An 18,928-nucleotide genomic window follows, 5' to 3' on the forward strand; every position below is an offset into this window, starting at 1 on the left:
AAAAATAATTAGTGAGAAGGACAGCATAAGTTAACTTTTCTGCAAATCTTTTATGTCTGGCTTAATAGAAGACAACTGGATTCTCATATCTGCTTCTGTATTCCATCTGTTGTGCTATGTGGGGTTGGTTAAAGCAAATGAAAATACAGACTAGTACAAATATATATTGCAAAAAGAGAGGAGTCTCTTATTTTTTTTTAAAGATTTTATTTTTTATTTGAGAGAGAGAGAGAGTGTGAGCACGGGTCAGGGGCAGAAGCATGGGGAGAGGGAGAAGCAAACTCCCTGCTGAGCAGGGAGCCCGATACAGGGCTCGATCCCAGGACCCCGAGATCATGACCTGAGCCAAAGGCAGAGAATTAACCTACTGAGCCACCCAGGTGCCCTGAGAGGAGTCTTTTAATAGCTTTCTCAGATAACTGTGGATATTCTTCTGTGATACTACACCCAAAACTCCACAAGTGGCAGTTTCTTAAGGATTCGTTGCAATGTGAAATCCTATCAATAAACTCCCATATCCTGTTCCATTAAAATTCATTGGTCTATCTTGCACTTTGAATGGACAATTTACTCATGTGTAATTTTATAAAATCATGCATTGATCATTTAGGAAATACTGGTTCACTAAGGTATGCAGAGCTTCCAAACATTGACATACTTTTTATACACTATCAAAACAGCACACTCGGGCGCCTGGGTGGCTCAGTTGGTTAAGCGACTGCCTTCGGCTCGGGTCATGATCCTGGAGTCCCGGGATCGAGTCCCGCATCGGGCTCCCTGCTCGGCGGGGAGTCTGCTTCTCCCTCTGACCCTCCTCCCTCTCATGCTCTCTGTCTCTCATTCTCTCTGTCTCAAATAAATAAATAAAATCTTTAAAAAGAAAAAAAAAAAAACAGCACACTCATTAGATCACCATGATCTCCTCAGAATTCATTAACTATGGGGAAACTGCCTAATTTACAGTGGTGGATACATGTTTTTCCAAAATTCTAATTTCATTTGAAAGTTCAACTTTTATTACCGACAACAAATACTGTCAGTATGTTTTCCAAGTGAGCAAAACAACAGGCTCACTTTATTCTTTTTTTGAGAAAATGTCTTCCAAATACTGAAGTCTGACTTTATCACAGTTTCTCTGTCATTCCCTCAAGTAAAAGTGATATCCAAGAAAAAAAGCAGCTCGTTCAGCTCATAACTCAAACGATCACACAAGAACTTCTCCTCAGGCAACCACTCTGCTGCTTTCGCAGAAGTACTTTATGCCTATTTCCTATTTCGTCACATGAATATTACAAAGATGCATACCCAAGTGGCAAGATTTAATAAAATTAATCATTTTTACTCTTTCATCAAGGACAGTCTTCAATGAAATGGCTTTTTTTTTTTTAAACCGCAAGTGAATAGCAGTAAAAACTACAGTGAGAAGCCAGCAGTTTACCCAGCACTGTTCCTGCACTGTCACCGCAGAAGCCAACCCAGTGAAGGAGGTAAATAATGTCTCACTGCTGGCTATGAAGATCATTTTGACCTGACTCCCTGAAAGGGTTTTGGGGGGCCCCAGGGCTCTACAGACCTAAAACTTTGAAAACTTCTAACTTGATCTAAGGACAGAGAACTGGAAAGATAGCTCAAGCTTTCTTAAGCTCCTCAGGAAGAGAAATGTTGACAATAATAAGTTACAAACTAACTTAAAAACCATTTTTCTATATGAGAAACAATAAATGATAACCATAGCAAACTTCTTAAGAATCCAGTTTTTCACTGTAAGAAAAGATATAAATGCAAAGTAAGAGATGAAAGGAAAATCCTGTAATATTCAGTTTGAATTGTGTGTATATGTATATACATATGTATCATGTGAATAAAAACGAATAAAACTGTGTGTGTGTGTGTGTGTGTGTGTGTGAGAGAGAGAGAGAGAGAGACAGACTGTGTGTAAAACCAGTGTCCAGATCCCAGCTTCTAAGTAACATTCCTCCTAAACAACACTTGAGGAAAATGTCTAATGCCTGGGTTAAGTCACAGACAGTAAAAGGTGCACCTGAGACATTTGTGCCAAAAAGCAAGGGACCCAGGAGCTAACCTGAACAGGTGCCCACTCATCTAACTTGGAACAATGTGAGCATTAAAATGAAATATGGTAATAATGGACTATTCTGAACTAAAGAGTATATGGTGATACTCAAAAGAGAGAGCAAGAGAGAGAGACAGAAGAGGGAAGGTGAGAAAGTTCTTTTTTATAGAAAAATACTAGGCAATAAATGTATATAAAATAATAAAATTAGGAAATCGCTATTTTTAAAATCCCAAAGAAACAGCTGATTCGAGCAAGGATCTCCAATGGTCGCTAAAACCACTGAATGAAAGGTTGTTGAGCAATAAGAGAACATGCTCTCAAAGAAGCACTTCTCAGATGACTTACTCGTTACAAAAGAGAATTTTTTTTTTTTTAAGATTTTATTTATTTATTTGACAGAGAGAGACACAGCGAGAGAGGGAACACAAGCAGGGGGAGTGGGAGAGAGAGAGAAGCAGGCTTCCCGCGGAGCAGGGAGCCCGATGCGGGGCTTGATCCCAGGACCTTGTGATCATGACCTGAGCGGAAGGCAGACGCTTAACGACTGAGCCACCCAGGCGCCCCACAAAGGAGAATTTTACAGTGGAGAAATCTGGTAGCTACCTGACGAACCAAGTGATCAACTTAACACCACCATTAGGAAGAATCTGACATTTCTCACCTTCTGATGTTATGTAATAACAAGGACATGATATTGCTTATCGAGTATCCTAGCCAAAAATGTTTAATTTCAATCTTATCAAGGGGAAACAATGAGACAAATCTGGTATGTATGATATTCTATAAAACTGACCTGACTGACCTTTTCAAAATAGTCAATGACAAGTAAAACAAGAAAAGGCAAGATGTCTCTTCCTGATGAAGAGACACAGTAGTAAAATGCCCGCATGAGCCCGATTACAGGGTACAGAATAAATTTGGGGACTGGGAAAATTTAAGTATGGACTACACGTGAGATGATTTTCCGGAATTAGTGTTAATCTCTTAGGTGTGGTTATGTGAGAGAATGCCCTATTTTAGGAGACATACTGGTGTAACTGGGGTTGAAGTGTCAACTTACTTTTTTTTTTTTTTTTAAAGATTTTTTTAGATCCTTTTGTAGTTCATAAGCGTGATGATCGGGTGTTCACGCTGTTGTGTGACGTGCCTCCCTCAAACCTTGTTACAACCTCAGCACATTACCCGTCTGACGTGAAAAAAAAAACAATAATAAAAGAAATAAAGATTTTTTATTTATTCATTTGAGAGAGAGAAAGAGAGACAGAGCGCAAGCAGGGGGAGCGGCAGAGGGAGAAGGAGAAGCAGGCTCCCCGCTCGCTGAGCAGGGAGCCCGACGCAAGGCTCGATCCCAGGACCTGGAGATCATGACCGAAGCTGAAAGCAGACGCTTAACCATCTGAGCCACCCAGGTGCCCCTGCAACTTACTTTTAAAACAGAAAAAAAAAGTATGTGTGTAGAAAGAGAGAGAGAGAAAGCAAATGTGGCAAAATGTTAACAACTGAGAAACTGGATAAAAGGTACCTGTTCAGTGCACCATTCAATTCTTCAGTAGTTCTGAAATTATTCAAAATAAAAAGATGGCAACAACAACAAAAAAGAACACCCCAGGTTGGAAAGAGTATACAGAGACAGGATTTGATCCTATAAGAAATGAAGAACTACAGGGCGCCTGGGTGGCTCAGTCGGTTAAGCGACTGCCTTCGGCTCAGGTCATGATCCCGGAGTCCTGGGATTGAGTCCCACATCGGGCTCCCCGCTGAGCGGGAAGCCTGCTTCTCCCTCTGACCCTATCCCCTCTCATGCTGTTTCTCTCTCTCTCTCTCTCTCTCTCAAATAAATAAATAGATAAAATCTTTAAAAAAAAAAAAAAGAAATGAAGAACTACAGAGGCACTTGGGTGGCAAAGTTGATTGGGCCTCTGACTCTTGGTTTCCACTCAGGTCGTGATCTCGGGGTTGTGAGATCAAACCCCAAGTCGGGCTTGGCGCTCAGTGGGGAGTCTGCTTAGGATTCTCTCTCTCCGTCTCCATCTGCCCCTCCCACAGATGAGGCCACACAGGCGTGCGCACTCTCTCAATGAATAAATCAAAAAAAAAAAAAATGAAGAAATACCCAAAGTTTCCATGCAAGGAAGAGACAGCGAAAAGCAGAGTTTGAATCTTACCATCTGGTGACAATGCACAGAGGGACCAGAATCTGGTGACAATGGCAGCCCAAGTGCCCTACCTGGCGGCTACCCAGGCCCACGTTAATAAAAGGACTCCGTGTTCCATCCATTGCCATAATCTGTCTCGGGCTGAGCCTGATGACACAGAAGCTGCCATTAGTGCACATGTCCTTGAGACAGGAGAGGTCACCTTCGATGCCCCACGGTATTCTCGTCTTACGTACTCTTTAAGCCAAAAACTTGCCCTTTCCACCCCCGACTTTACACTGTTTGTAGGAAGGGCTGGCGATGCTGGGAGGCAGTAGCAGCTCTATTAGCCACCAGCCCCTCCACCTCCCTCTCCGAGGCGCTGGCTCTGTCTCACACAGAGAGCCGCAACTCTGGAGTCTAGTCACTGATCTATTGGCCAAGTGACTTTGGAAACCATGTCCACTGTCTTTCAGCTTTTCCGCCTGAAAAAAATGGAAATAACGTTGACTTTTCTAGTCTAATACAAAGTTGTTATGAGCATGTCAAACGTTTTTGGCCCAAGAATACGTATTGGCCAACATAGGTAAAAAGTTAGGGATCATTATTATTTCTTTCATATTCCTATGCCCTTCATTTCTAAACTGATGCTTTGAAGAGAAGCATTTTACTTCCTGGAGCATATGTATTTAATTAATCCTGTTCTGGAAGGCCCAGCCAAAATAATAACAAAGTCATATAACACTGGAAAGGGAAAATGTTATTTTCACATAATGTATTACTAAGAAAACCAATAAGAACAATTAGGACTATTAAAAAGAATACAGTAAGATAATTTTTAAAACATGAAAATCCATAGCTTTCCTAAATATCGGCAAAGATTAGAAAATATAATAAAAATAAAGGCCCTATAAGTGTAAAACAGTGTCAAACTTCATCAGTGAGGAACGTACTTTACTTGAAAGATAACACCACATTCATGAGTGGAAAACTGCGTATCGCAAAGGTGCCAATTCTCTCCAAAGCCATTTCTATGTTGGATGTAATAATCCAAATTCCAAAAGGATTTAATTTTTGATTGGCATGGGAAGGGGAGAGGTGGGACGAAGGAGGAGAGGAGGAAACGTGATATGGTGATTCTGACATGAGCTTAGAAGTACACAAGGGCCACAGGGCGCCTGGGTGGCTCGGTCGGTTAAGTGTCTGCCTTCGGCTCAGGTCATGATCCCAGGGTCCTGGGATCGAGACCCACATCGGCCTCTCTGCTCAGTGGGGAGCCTGCTTCTCCCCTTCCCTCTGCCTGCCACTCCCCCTGCTTGTGCTGTCAAATAAATAAATAAAATCTTAAAAAAAAAAAAAAAGAAGTACACAAGGGCCGGAAAAGCCAGGAATATTCTTTAAAAGGACAAAGGAAGAGTACAACTTACGCTACACGGATAAAAAAATGTAACAAATCTACAATCAAGATACAACAAGCAACACATATATCCAAGAACAAGAACAGAAGGTCCTTGATCACACATCAGCATATTTAAGAGTTTCATATATGATAACGGTGGCATGTGATGTAAGTGGGGAAAAGAAATCATTTGAAAAATGGTGCTGGAACAATCGAGTTGGTCACTAGGAAAAAAAAGTTATATCCCCTGTTACTCTACTAAAAACAAATCAAATTCCATACAAGAAAACTAAATCCATAAAAGAAAAGGAGTAGGTGAATGTTTCTTTGCTGTTGAGGTGTGTGTGTGTCTGGGTGGCGGCTTCTAGGCTTGACCAAAAGAAGACACGAGAAGACGACCCACCTGACGACATGGAGCTCACGCCCGGGCTCAAGTGCCCGAATGGCAGCTGCTGATGTGGGAGCCAGCACAGGCTGTCAAAGCGCAGCCCGGCAATGCACAAGGAGACAAAAACAGGCCCATTTCCCTAACCTGGAGTTCCACTCTAAGGTTTTTACTCTAAAAAGGTAATCACAGAAGGAGGAAAATGCCTATTTCTCAAGGATATTAAAAAAGATCTGCTATAATGGTAACAAACAGAAACAATCTAGATGTCCATCTAGGGGACTGGCTAAAAGAAACGACGTATAGGCTCTCAGCAGAATACCAGGCAGCAATTACAACTGATGACGGGGATCTGTATTCATGAACACGAACTTAGGTCCCAGACATAGCATCAAGTGGGAATCAGGGGGAAGGATGAGAGGAGAAGAAAACCCAGGTGATTTTCTAAATGCCTCTAAGGTGGAACCCAACAGTTCCAACAGAAGCCAAAAGGCAGGGAGCTCTAATCTCAGCTTCTAGATCTGTGGCCCCGGACCCAAGTCACAGATTCTTCCAGGTGCCTCAGTCTTTCAGTCTATAAAATGGAAATTAGGGTGCCTGGGTGGCTCAGTCGTTAAGCGTTTGCCTTCGGCTCAGGTCATGATCCCAGGGTCCTGGGATCGAGCCCCGCATCCAGCTCCCTGCTCGGCGGGAAGCCTGCTTCTCCCTCTCCCACTCCCCCTGCTTGTGTTCCCTCTCTTGCTGTGTCTCTCTGTCAAATAAATAAAAATGTCAAAAAAAAAAAAAAAAAAAGAACTTCAAAAATAAAATAAAATAAAATAAAATAAAATGGAAATTAAAAAATGTCACTGCCCTTATGAACCCCTCCATTGTCCCCAGGGCGCTCTGAGGATTAATCAGCTGGTATTTGTGAAGTGAGTGGCTATACTGAGTTACTACAGAAAATTTTCCATTAGGTTCATCAGCTCTTGAAAATTCTTAGGCAAAACTGAAGAAGTTTTGATGAAATGCCCCAAAGACAAGCAAGACTGATAATAATGAAGCAGGAGAAGAAACACCAGGCAACCTGTCCCCTCCCCCTCCACGGCAGGCACCGCGGCAGCCCGGGTTTCATCAGCTCTCCCCCAGGATGAGGTCAGCGCACACAGACTGCCTCAGGTCCTCCAAGGGGACGATTATCACACTGTAACCAGTGTCCCCAGGGCTCCTTATTAGTCTAATAGAAACCCTTCATTCTCTCATAGAGACCGACGGGGACTGTGAGCCTAAAAGGAACACGGTGTACCAATACCCCCACCCCAAGTCACTGAAGAGCTCATCCCCTAACGAGGGGCACAGGGACAGATGTGCATGGCTCCCCTTTGCCATGTGTCAGCCCATCCTGTGGAATTCAGACTGTAGCTGCCAAGCTCTGGGAATATCTAGGGAGAAACGGAGCAGCTTCCGGAGGGCCAGAGCATCACCAATGTCACAAACTCCTGCCAGGGGCACAGAGAGACAAAGGTCATGCACGGACGGGGCAGACAGGACACACAGCCAATCCCCGTCGTTCACAGAAATCCCAACGCTGCACGGTGGCACGGGAGGAGCCCTGGCAGGGGAGGCCGTACAGAGAAGGTGGCCCCTCTCCCTTTTGCCCCGTGCTCTGTGGAGTGTCCAGGCTGGCCTGCGAGCGCCAGCCCTGTAAGTCGGAATGCTTTGTCCTGAGAGTCTGTGCCATGCACATTCTTTAAAATTATTCCGCTTTCTTCCTTCCCTAATTCCTGTGTCTCTCTTTCTCTGTCTGTGTCACCCGGCCTCCTCTCCAGTCTATTCCTGTGTGTCCCAGAGGGGCCAGAGTGAGGCAAGCCCTACGGGTATGATGCAACGCCTGGCCACAGGTGAGACCCGGACTCTTCCGGAAACCCAACGAACGGGCAACAGCAGCTTGTGTTCTTCTTGGCAGCATACAGGTGCTGGTAAATACCGACCTCCAGGGTATTCTTTGCAAACACAGGCAGCGCGGCCCCTCACCCTCAGGGGGGCACGCACGCACACGCGCACACATGCACACGCACACTCACAACCTCCCCGGCTCTGCTCCCGCACCTCAAAAACAAATTATTTAACTATTCTCTTCCCTGAGGATTAGAGCTGTAATTTCAAACCCACAGCTCCTCAGCTTGTCTCTCACGCATGCAGAACATTCTGATAGGTTAAATGCTGCCATTTAATTACTATAATGAGAGGTGCTTTTTTTGGGTTTCCTCAAACATTGATTTTTCCCTCTCGTTTTACACTGGAAGTCATCTTTAACATGTTTTTCTCCATAATTTTCCCCAGCCTCCCTTCTCCCCCCGCCCCACCATGTACACAGGGAGGGAGGAAGGAGAAAGGCTCTTTAGGTCAATGTCTTGAAAAGTTACCAGAGGTAAATGGAAAGCAATACCGCACATCCAAACCGTTAATTAACAATCTCTTTTTAATATAACGTTTAAAAATCTTAATCTAAAAAAAGGCAGAAGGAAGACGCAAAAGCCACCAAAGTGGACTACAGCAGTGACCATCCCAGACAGATATGGTCAGTGAGAGACCAGAAAGGACTGGGGGGGGGGGGGGGGCAGGGAGCCGTCCTGTGGGTAACTCTAATGAGGGGACCAGAGGAGTGATTTCTGGAGATGTCCAGCTTTAAAGCAGCCCCAAATCAAATAAGGAGGCTGTTTTCCATGAAAAGGCTGGACAAAAGCCAACTGAGCAAGATGCCTACAGGGAAGAAACTTGCTTTCACATATACATTTTTTAAAAAGGTGTGCAACCTATATGCTTTCTAAAACTGCAGATCATAATCCACCACCAAAACAAGTGCATTCTGCCCCAGGAATGGGTCCGGACGGAGCTGCAGGGCAGTCCGAGGCTGAGTGTCTGGGCCTGGGGTGGAGCTGGACCAGCACCAGAGGAGGAGTCTGAGGAAGTGAAATGCTCTTCCCCTTCCCTCCTCCAGGGGACCTGCCCTGAGCTCTGCGACCTCCCAGGGAGTCATCCATCACAAACAGCACTAACTAGGTCTCTTTCACTCTCACTCCTGCTGGAGCTGCTGCCTTAGGCTTTCTGCTTTAGCACCACACACTTTCTACCCCTCTGACACATCGAGTCACAAGAGTTAAGGTACTGAGAAGGCCATCTGCCACCAGAAAACCAAGGCACATGCAGGGTCAGGTCGCTGTAACCATCAGGTCGTACACTGTGCAGGGAGGCCCTGACACCCATGGAGACCACATCAGCAGAGCCTACTGGCCGTAAGGAGTGGATCAGTGGAAATACATACAAACATAAATGGACCAAATAAATAAATAAAATAAACGGTCAAACTCAGGGCAGATGGCAGGGGGAGAGAGGAGCTTTCTGGAAGAAGCGTTTCCAGTGGCAACTCACCATGATCCTGGTCCATTTCCGTGGAACCCTCTTCTTGGAAAGGAGAGGCAGGCTTCACCAGGAAGCAGTGATCACCTTCTCACAGAGAAACCATTTCCAGATAAAATACCACTTGCTTTACAAATGCCATCTTCTCTGTCTTCAGAAAGCCTCAGATTTCAGTGAAACCACTCACCCATGTCTCTCCGCACAGAGAGCACGCCTGACAGTCACCCGTGGAAGCAACATGAAAGCCAGGAGACCCACACCACGCCACTGGTGTCTGATGGTGACACACCGTGGTGCAGCCGCAGTGTGAGCACTAATTACACGGGGGCCTCCTCTGGACCCCATGTTGTCTGACTCCCGGCCCCGCACTCTCTCCACTCTATCCGTTCCCCTCCATCCAGGTCCCCAGGCCAAAAACCTTGACAGTGAGCGCAGACACCTCTCTCGCCTTCACTCCTCGCATCACTCAGCCACCAACTCCTGCAGACTCTACTTCCACACCGTCCCTAATCCATCCTCTCCAACCCCACAACAACCGCCCTTGTTCATCCATCATTTCTCACCTGAATTACTCAGTGAACTCCCAGCTGCCCACCCTGCCTTCAGAAAGAGCTTCCTCAAACACAAACAGGATATATGATTCGACATAAAACTCTTCATAGCTTCCCCACTGTCCACATAATAAAACCCAAACCCTTGAGTTAACACACGTGAGGTCTGACCCCTGCCTACCTCTCCAACTTTCCAGCCTGTTTCCTGAACCTCCAGGCCATTCCTGGTCTCAGAGACAATGTTCCCATCCCATCCCTGCATAGATTAAAGTCAGCACTGCTCCCCAAACCCTAAAGACAACAAATCCTCTTGGGAACATCTATAGGGGTAACCTCCCCTATAATGACGCCTTTTCTAACCCTTCCACTCTAATCCTCCTCCCCCACCACAGAACTGATCACCCCCTCCCCTGGGCCCCTATACAAACACCTATTATAGCACCTGTAATGTGTTATCACCCATACGACACCTGTTTACATATCATGGAACCTCACTAGACCACTAATATTAAATCTTATTTTTATATTTTCAGTGCTTAGCACAAACGTTGGCCACAGAGGAAATGGGCATTTAATAAATTAGAGAATGGATGGATGGATTTTCCCACTGTATTATACTGTCTCTGTGTATAAAACTGGGAACTAGCAATTCATATAAACACATATATAGACATATACCTAACAGTCCACATAAAGGAGAAACAAACTCAGAACAATGATTCTAAGAAGCAGATAATTTAAAAACGCTTGTTTCACCTAAATATGCATTATAACTTCCTGACTGTGTTTGTTGTTAGACTGATATGAAAACTAGTTTGCATCCTGGATCCATCCCTGGGTGGAAAGGGAGCAGAGCTACAGAGAATTAAAGAACTGATCGAAGATTAAACTTTTGCGATGAATATTCACCAGCGAATAGCTGAGAACAAACCATACTGTGTGTACTACTCTCAGTTCATCATGAAATGCTTTTAAACAAATACCTACCATTTCCTCAAAACAGAGTAATTATGGTAAGGCCTTGTTAGCGTTCAGCTGTACACGCGATACACAATAATGGCCCTGGAACCACCTCAAAATAATCTCAAAGCCAGATCTGTGTCGCTGGGGCAAGGCTTCCTAGGGCACCAGACTCCAGTGTTCTGTGTAATGCAATGACATCCGAGCTGATGGAGGTGAGCTCTGCTCCGTGGAGGTTCAACTCCTGAGAGTGGATCTTAAAGGTGAGGCACAGCAGCTCAGGAGAAAGTCGATTTAATTTGTTTAACATCATAAAAAGGGACATTTCCACATGGACAGCAAGGACATGAATATCATGTGTGTATGGCAGAATTATAAACGCATTTTTGGCGAAATTCAATAAAGCTGATTCTACTGCATAAGGTCAGCAATTTACTATAAAAAATGATATGATTGCAATTTTTAATATAACCCATGTATTTGCTGCAAGATGCTCTAGAAGATTGTGTAATGTAACCATTCGACCTCTCCAGTGGAGCAGAGATCACCCTATTTACCCTTTATTGTCCTGATAAAAGCCTCCACACAGAACAACAAAGTCAACGGCATTTACGAACACAGCCATCCTCTCAAACCGAACCTTCCTCTCCTCGAACACAAGAATGAGCTCTCTGGGCAAGAGCCCTCACAGAAGGCAGCAAGAAAATCTCCACGACTAAATAAAACTAAAATTACCTTCATCTTCTATTCCTGATCATAGGAATGTATGTGAAAAGGCACGCATGAAATAAATAACCTCTGTGGTCACTCCAGATTTCATTTCTAGTAACGGGACTCTTCAAGGAGAGCGCCCCAGTCCGCACGAGCAGACGGTGCATTGAAATTCAACGGCTCAGTGATGACAGACACCTGTTCCTCAGACTCAGTGGGCTGCCCAAAGCCCTCATGCTCACATGCACTTTTTTTGAGGAACTTATTTGGGTTACCATGAAGATTAAATGAGTAAATATGTGAGAACGCTTTTTTAAATGGAAAGCAATCTACATAGGCTAGTGGCAATCATATGGTCTGTATCAAATCACCCTGGGCTTTGCTTATGAGTCACAGTATCTGTATCACTAATAGTGTCTACGGTCTCAGCACCAAGTTCTCCAATGGCATGGGCCCTTTGTGTCCCCACTTCATGCACTTAGCATAGTGGTTCAGCAGACCTCACACTAGAAATGCCTGGCGCACAGGGATGAACTTGGTCACTGATGATATGAAAAATTACAGACTGAGGGATATGAAACTCCAACGGAACTTTTATTTTCAATGGCATCTCTAGATGGAAGCTGGTAAGATGTCACTCTCCTTTTCACTCATGACTACTATGGGTTCTTGGATCAAATCAGGCTCGTTTTCTGCCTTGGAGTTTTTGAGATGGCTGTTGCTCGGCCAACACTCTTGTTCTTTGCATCCCAGTTTCAGTAACCCTCCCAAAGCAAACCTCCCCACCCTCCTGCCTCCACCCTCCCAATACCCTCTATCAGAGCACCTTTGCTTAACTGCGACAATTCTGCACATTTCGCATTTCTGTACCCCCCTCCCCCGGCCCAGAATGCTGCATTTTATTAGCCCTGATATTCTTGGTCCTAGGGCCAGCACAGTGCCTTGTAAAAAAATATGCTCAATAAATACTTGCTGGATAAATGCATGAATGAGTGGTAAAAACCTTTCAAAATCAGGTATTCAGGTCTTGCACACAACGGCACTATTTTCTGTTCTATTTTAGTACTTAGTCTGCTCTTTTCAGTACTGCTTCACGGAGAGGCTCTGACTAAAAAAAATGTAAGTAAATATCAGAATTGGACTCAAAAGAGGTCATCATGAATCTCCGTATTTATTCTCTTTCAATTACATTCTGTACAAATTAGCTCCGTTTGTAAGTTAAACCGATTTTTCTAACAGCCTCTTCTTCAAACTCAACCTGTGTTCTTTTGGCCAAGACCCCAAATTTTGCAATTAGAATAATTTAATTGACAATTCTGTTTGTGACTCGCAAAGCAGGAGAGGGTATGGCTTTGTTCTTTAGCTTCATAGGTTTACCCCTGTCAGTGGTAAAATATTTTTCTTGTCAGCTGAGAGTACAGATCCAGCTTGAAGCCAAAAACAGAGTGGACGAGAGTTCCGTTCGTCTGCACTTTTAGATTTCATTGACAAGATGACATTTGTGTGGTTGTGATATTTAATTTATCACAGAGGGTCATGATTTCTTCCCCTGAAATGCCATGATAAGGTAAACTTCAACTTTATGAATGAAAGCCTTTGCGAGCATTTAACAAACTGAAAATCTACACAAAATTTAAAGACCACCGTCTTACTACAGACAATCTCCTCAACAATCTAATTACAGAAGGATTTCTCGAAAGGGCTTTAAAACTAAAAAGAATAATTAACAGTAAGAGACTGGAGCATTCACAAGTCTTCTGATGAAAGGGGCGACATCTGAGAAGACTAGCTCCTACCGGATGGTTTAAAAACCAGGCGCAGGCCTGTGGAAAGTTGGAAGGGAAAAAGTAGTCGAGTTGTTCAATTTAAAGAGGAGCCTGCTTGCACCATCATGCCACTGCCTGAGGACCGTTAGGAGTGACCTCTACTTACTATCACAAACGGAAAGAAGATAAAGCTGTCGACTGACCAACTAGCAAGCCTACAACAAAAAGTAAATTTAAAATAAAAGCACACTAACTCATGCTTTGCAAATACAGACACTCATGCACACACACACATAGCAGGAGAGGCTCAAAAATATTAATATAATAATGGATTGGTACATGAATGAATACTATTCAAAGTTACTTTAAAATTTTTCTAACTATAGTCCAATCAACATAAAATATTGTAAAGCAGAGATTGCCTAACGTCATATCTTAGGTTAAGTTTCGGAAGTCCCTACTTCCAACATTTTCCAGACAAACCCACATATCATGTAGTCCCTTTGGTGAAAACTCGCTTGCCCACCCTTAACAGCTAAATCTCATTACGACTCCCAACCCTAAGTGAGCCAGAAAGGACTGACAAGTATTCTTACAACCAGCTCAGAAAGCCAGTGCCGATAAAGAACACATCAATGTTTATCTCTTGGACAAACTGAAGATACATTACCACACAGCTTTTGTTAACAATCAAAGGTCCAGCTCTTCTCAAAAACAACAAAGATAGTTGACTAAAAACAATATCCCCCCTTCACATATACATACAATTTGCTCTTCGTTGAATGAAATACTTTAGATTTACAACTAAACCACTGCCACCTGCTTAAAGACTGAAAACATGAACTCTCTTTTGGCGGACTTTTTTTATTAGCGTGTTTTGGAGCCAAATGAATGCCTCCCTCATTTTGTGGACCGTTTATCTAAATGGCTTGAAAAATCCCGAGTTAAGCCTTCAGTAAGAAAGAGGCTTGTGATAAAGAGGTGCTTAGACGCTGTTTGGGGGCAAATATGTTGTGTGTGTGCATCTTTTTTCTTCTACGGGCTCCTCCGATGGCACTCGGCGTCCATTCCCACCTCTTCCTAGTGTGCCTTCCTCTGTTAGAGAAGCCGGATGCTAAAAGTTACCCTTCCCAGACTCCTCGGCAGCGAGAGTTCTGGATGGGAGTTAGGAGCACGCACAGGTGATCTGAAAAGTGGAAACGAGGTAAAAGATCTGTACCCACTGCTTTTGACTGTGGCGAACATGGGCCAATCAGCAAACCGGAGACCGGAAATACCTAGGTTCCCTATCGCAGTGCCCAATCTCTAGCCCTCGCTTCACGGGGGTCAAGGGACAGTTTTACAGAGGTAGAAGCCAAGTTCATATGCCAATGTCCTGTCACTGTTTTTATGGATGTAGAACACACAGCAGCGGTGGCAGCGGCAACTTCCTGATCCTGAGTCACAGCTACGAGGGTGTGCTCTTGACCTCGAACATTCCGGTGGCAGCCTCCCGATTCCCCGCTTTCCTGACTGGACTGGAGGGCGGAGCGGCACCCCTGGCAAGTCACTCCTTCCATGCTCTGAAAGTCATTCCTGGAGGCCTGGACTTGATTCCACTCCTCTGGCCCCTTCTACAGTGAGCAAGCCCCTAACTGCCTGTATTAAATCCCTCTCTGCTCAAAATTCCTAGAGGTTCTCGTGATGTGAATTTTTATGATACCAACACATCTGTCTTTTTTTTTTTTTTTAAGATTTTATTTATTTGACAGAGAGAGAGAGATAGCGAGAGCAGGAGCACAAGCGGGGGAGTGGGAGAGGGAGAAGCAGACTTCCCGCTGAGCAGGGAGCCCAATGTGGGGCTCGATCCCAGGACCCTGGGATCATGACCTGAGCCGAAGGCAGTCGCTCAACCAACTGAGCCACCCAGGCGCCCTACATCTGTCTTTTTAACATAACATTACAGCAAACTGACTACAGCCCATTAAGAGTACACGTTCTAAGAAGATATACTCTGTCATATCATGGTCACTGTGAGCTAAGCCCTTATTTTCAGTGCCAGGCACTCTGCTAAGAGCTTTTCACCTTACTTTCATTTAATCCTTACAAGAATCTTTTGTAGTAAATGCTACCATTAACCCCATTTTACAGATAGATAAACCACAGCACAGTGAGGCTAAGTATTTTATCCAGGGCCACACAGCTAGAAAGTGGTGACGCTAGCATTTCAACCCAGACCGTCTGTGCACTATTACCTCCCACGCTGGAGTACTCCAAACGTGACCTGTTAGTCTCTTAACAACGCTGCCAAAGCCACGTGGTTTTACTACTGGAAAGACATTATAAATATGACACCTGCATCTTGCTCTTCTCCAGGCTCCAAACCTACACACTCCTACATGACTGGGGAGAACATAAAATGACACAACCACTTTCGAAAACAGTTTGGAAATTTGTTCAAGAGTTAAACATACACCTACCACATGATCCGGACATTCTACCCCGGAGAAAAAGAATTATATGTCCCTACAAAGATTTATACACAAATATTCATAGCAGCTTTATTTTTAATAGCTAAAAACCAGAAACTCAAATAATCATCAACAGGTGAATGGATAAACAAGTTGTATTATATCCAAACAATGGAATACTATTCAGCAATAAAAAGGAATGAACCGCTAATACACGTAACAACGTAGACAACTCTCAGAATATTTATGCGGTGTGAAAAAAGCTAGACCAAAACGTATACACACTGTACGATCCCATTTATATAAAATTCTGGAAAATGCAAATTAATCTGTATGAAAGAAAGCAGACTGGTGTTTGCATCGGAACCAGAGTGTGGCAGGAGGAAGAAGGCAGGAGGAAACATTTGGGGGGGATCGGAGGGCTCACTATCTTGACTACAGTGATGGTTTCACAGGTATACACATGTCAAAATTTTAAATGTTGTACAATTTAAATATATATAGTTTATTGTATGTCAGTTATACCTCTATAAAGCTGCTTAACATACCAAAACCCCACCCTAAGAGTCACCTTCAGTCCTGTCTCCTTCACCTCACACACTCAATTGCCTCCTGAGAATGGCTTACTCTTTTTCCTACAACATCTGTGGCTCTGTCCTCCCTTCCCAGAAAGCATGTGGTAAAGTTCAAAGAACTCTAGTCAGAAGACTTGGTCCTAAGTCTACTTCTGCCACATATTTGCACTACTTAATCTTTCTGAGCCTCTGTGTCCTCATCTATAAAATGAGAGATTCGCTAAATCACGTATTCATTCATTCAACAAATGTTCATTAACTTGCCTACTAAAAGACCATAGTGAAGAAGAAATTAATCTGTGTTTTGTAAACCATAAAATTTCTACATAAATATGCTGGCATTTTTTTAAAAAGATTTCATTTATTTGAGAGAGCATGAGCGGGGGAGGTGCTGCAGAGGGAGAAGCAGACTCCCCACTGAGCAGAGAGGCCGACCCAGGGCTTGATCCCAGGACCCCAAGATCATGACCTGAGCCAAAGGCAGACGCTTAACTGACTGAGCCACCCAGGCGCCCCTATGCTGGCATTTTTATTTCCATCTTTGCTGCCCACCTTCCCAGTCCAGATCCTCTCACTTGACATTGGACTTGGCAGTGCCTTTCTTTGTGGCTGGTTCTACCACTGCCAGGCCTATTCAGTTTAAATACAGAGCCCAGAGTTAACTTCCTCGATAGCATTGTGACAGAGTTTCAACTGATTCAAATAATGCTGTCAACCATGATTTATAATATTGAGTCCTAAGGCTGGCTCCTTCCTCGCTGCCCATCTCACCAACCTCATTTCTCTTTTCTACAGAGCCCACGGGCCAATCCAGCTAATAACGGCACGGAAGCCTCCACATGAGCCTCCCTCCCTAACACTGTCTTCCCCACTCTTCTCTGACCATCTACACCCACTGCCTCCCTCGTCTATGTTAAGAAGGAGCTCTGCTGACCTAAGTAACTGGAAAGGAGCATTTTCACTGGCTACTGTAAGGCTAAAGACACAAAGAACTGCATACAACACTGTACTCTAGCTGGTGATGGCGTACTGGCTAGCAGTTCTGAAACTACCTTACGTGTGCGCCAGAGATGAATAGATATGTGCAGTGTTGACTCAAGAAAAACCGAACTCTTCTGCAACTCATCCTGGTAAGCACCTTCTATTTCTAGTTTGCCCAGGCCCTCCTTCAGTAGCTTCTCACTGGGGCTGGCTCTGCTGGGTATGGAGGAAGCTGGGAAGAGCGAGGCACAGTCGCTGCCCTCGAGGGACTCACAGCCCAGTGAGCTTTACACTCCAGTCTCTCCTGGTCGGACAGGGCCAACTTCTAACGGAGACACTGCCGCCCTTTGTGGGTATGCGTAGACACTGCTCAAAGGCACTGCGCCCCCATCCCTGCCTCCTTCTAATGAGCCTCTTGCATTGTGAAAGACAGGTGCTTCATTTTTCTCTCAGGAAGTGCCTAACGTGATAAGACTCTGCACACAACAGGTACTGAATAAAGACCGACCACCTAACCAATGGCCGAGGACCCATAAAATGTCCAATAACGACAGAAGAAAACTAAGCCATGTGTTTCATTTGGAACAGACTGCGACCAAGTTTCTGAAGATTTCCATTTATTTGAATGCTTTTTTGCATCAAAAATTAAACTTATGAGCCCATATCCCTTCAAAAATGAGCTGAAAAAGGATTCTTTTAGAAAGCATTTTTCCTGTAACCAATGACCAGAATGTCCCCTCAGAATCCAAATCTGTGCTAAGCGTTAGTGACAATTTGTTATGCAGCCTTTTCTCTCTTTTTTTTTTAAGATTTTATTTATTTATTCATGAGAGACAAGGAGAGAGAGAGAGAGAGGCAGAGGCAGAGGGAGAAGCAGGCTCCCCACTGAGCAGGGAGCCCGATGTGGGACTCGATCCCAGGACCCCGGGATCATGACCTGAGCCAAAAGGAGATGCTTAACCATCTGAGCCACCCAGTCGTCCCGCAGCCTTTTTTCTCTTATTAATTTCTTCTTACCTGCAGTCACGTTTATATTAGAAAAGTTTTATATTCTTTCTGTATTATTTATATTCAAAGTCTCACGAAATTTTAAGAAAAAACATACCCTAGCCTACTCACATGTGCAAAATGCTTTCACTTTAGCATAATGCCAAACCAACACAGCACCAACAATGTCTGCAAAAGAATATTCACTGGGGCGTCGTCTGAAACCTCAGAAGGCAGGAACCAATCTAAATGTCCACTAATTTGGGACTGGCTAAAAAAAATTCTGATACACGCTCATCCTGGAGTACTACACAGCCACTGAGAAGAAGGAATCCAATCTGTAGGTGCTGATGTGGAATGAATGCCCAAATGTAATGTCAAGTGTAAAGGCGAAGGGTAAAATACACCACTACTGCATTTAAGAAGTGTTTGTCCTTCTCTGGGAGGAGTAATAAATATTAACATGCTTTTATTTATTTATTTATTTATTTATTTATTTTAAAGATTTTATTTATTTATTTGACACAGAGAGAATGAGAGAGAGAGAGCACA

The 18,928-nt window shown here is 43.9% G+C and overlaps 1 protein-coding gene and 1 non-coding gene across 4 annotated transcripts in view; one reads left to right on the forward strand and one right to left on the reverse strand.

Moving 5' to 3' along the window:
* PEX14 (peroxisomal biogenesis factor 14) overlaps nucleotides 1-18,928 on the reverse strand; it is a 139,200-nt gene that overhangs the window by 61,591 nt on the left and 58,681 nt on the right. The gene's annotated exons all lie outside the window — the stretch shown is intronic.
* On the forward strand, nucleotides 3,168-3,269 carry LOC123860738 (small nucleolar RNA U13). The gene has a single exon (XR_006794851.1). It is a non-coding gene; the product is annotated as a small nucleolar RNA U13 (small nucleolar RNA).

This window comes from Mirounga angustirostris, unplaced genomic scaffold (genome assembly GCF_029215605.1).
Source record: "Mirounga angustirostris isolate CCGP_5_RB_7025 unplaced genomic scaffold, mMirAng1.0.hap1 SCAF_4, whole genome shotgun sequence".
NCBI classification, from domain to species: domain Eukaryota; kingdom Metazoa; phylum Chordata; class Mammalia; order Carnivora; family Phocidae; genus Mirounga; species Mirounga angustirostris.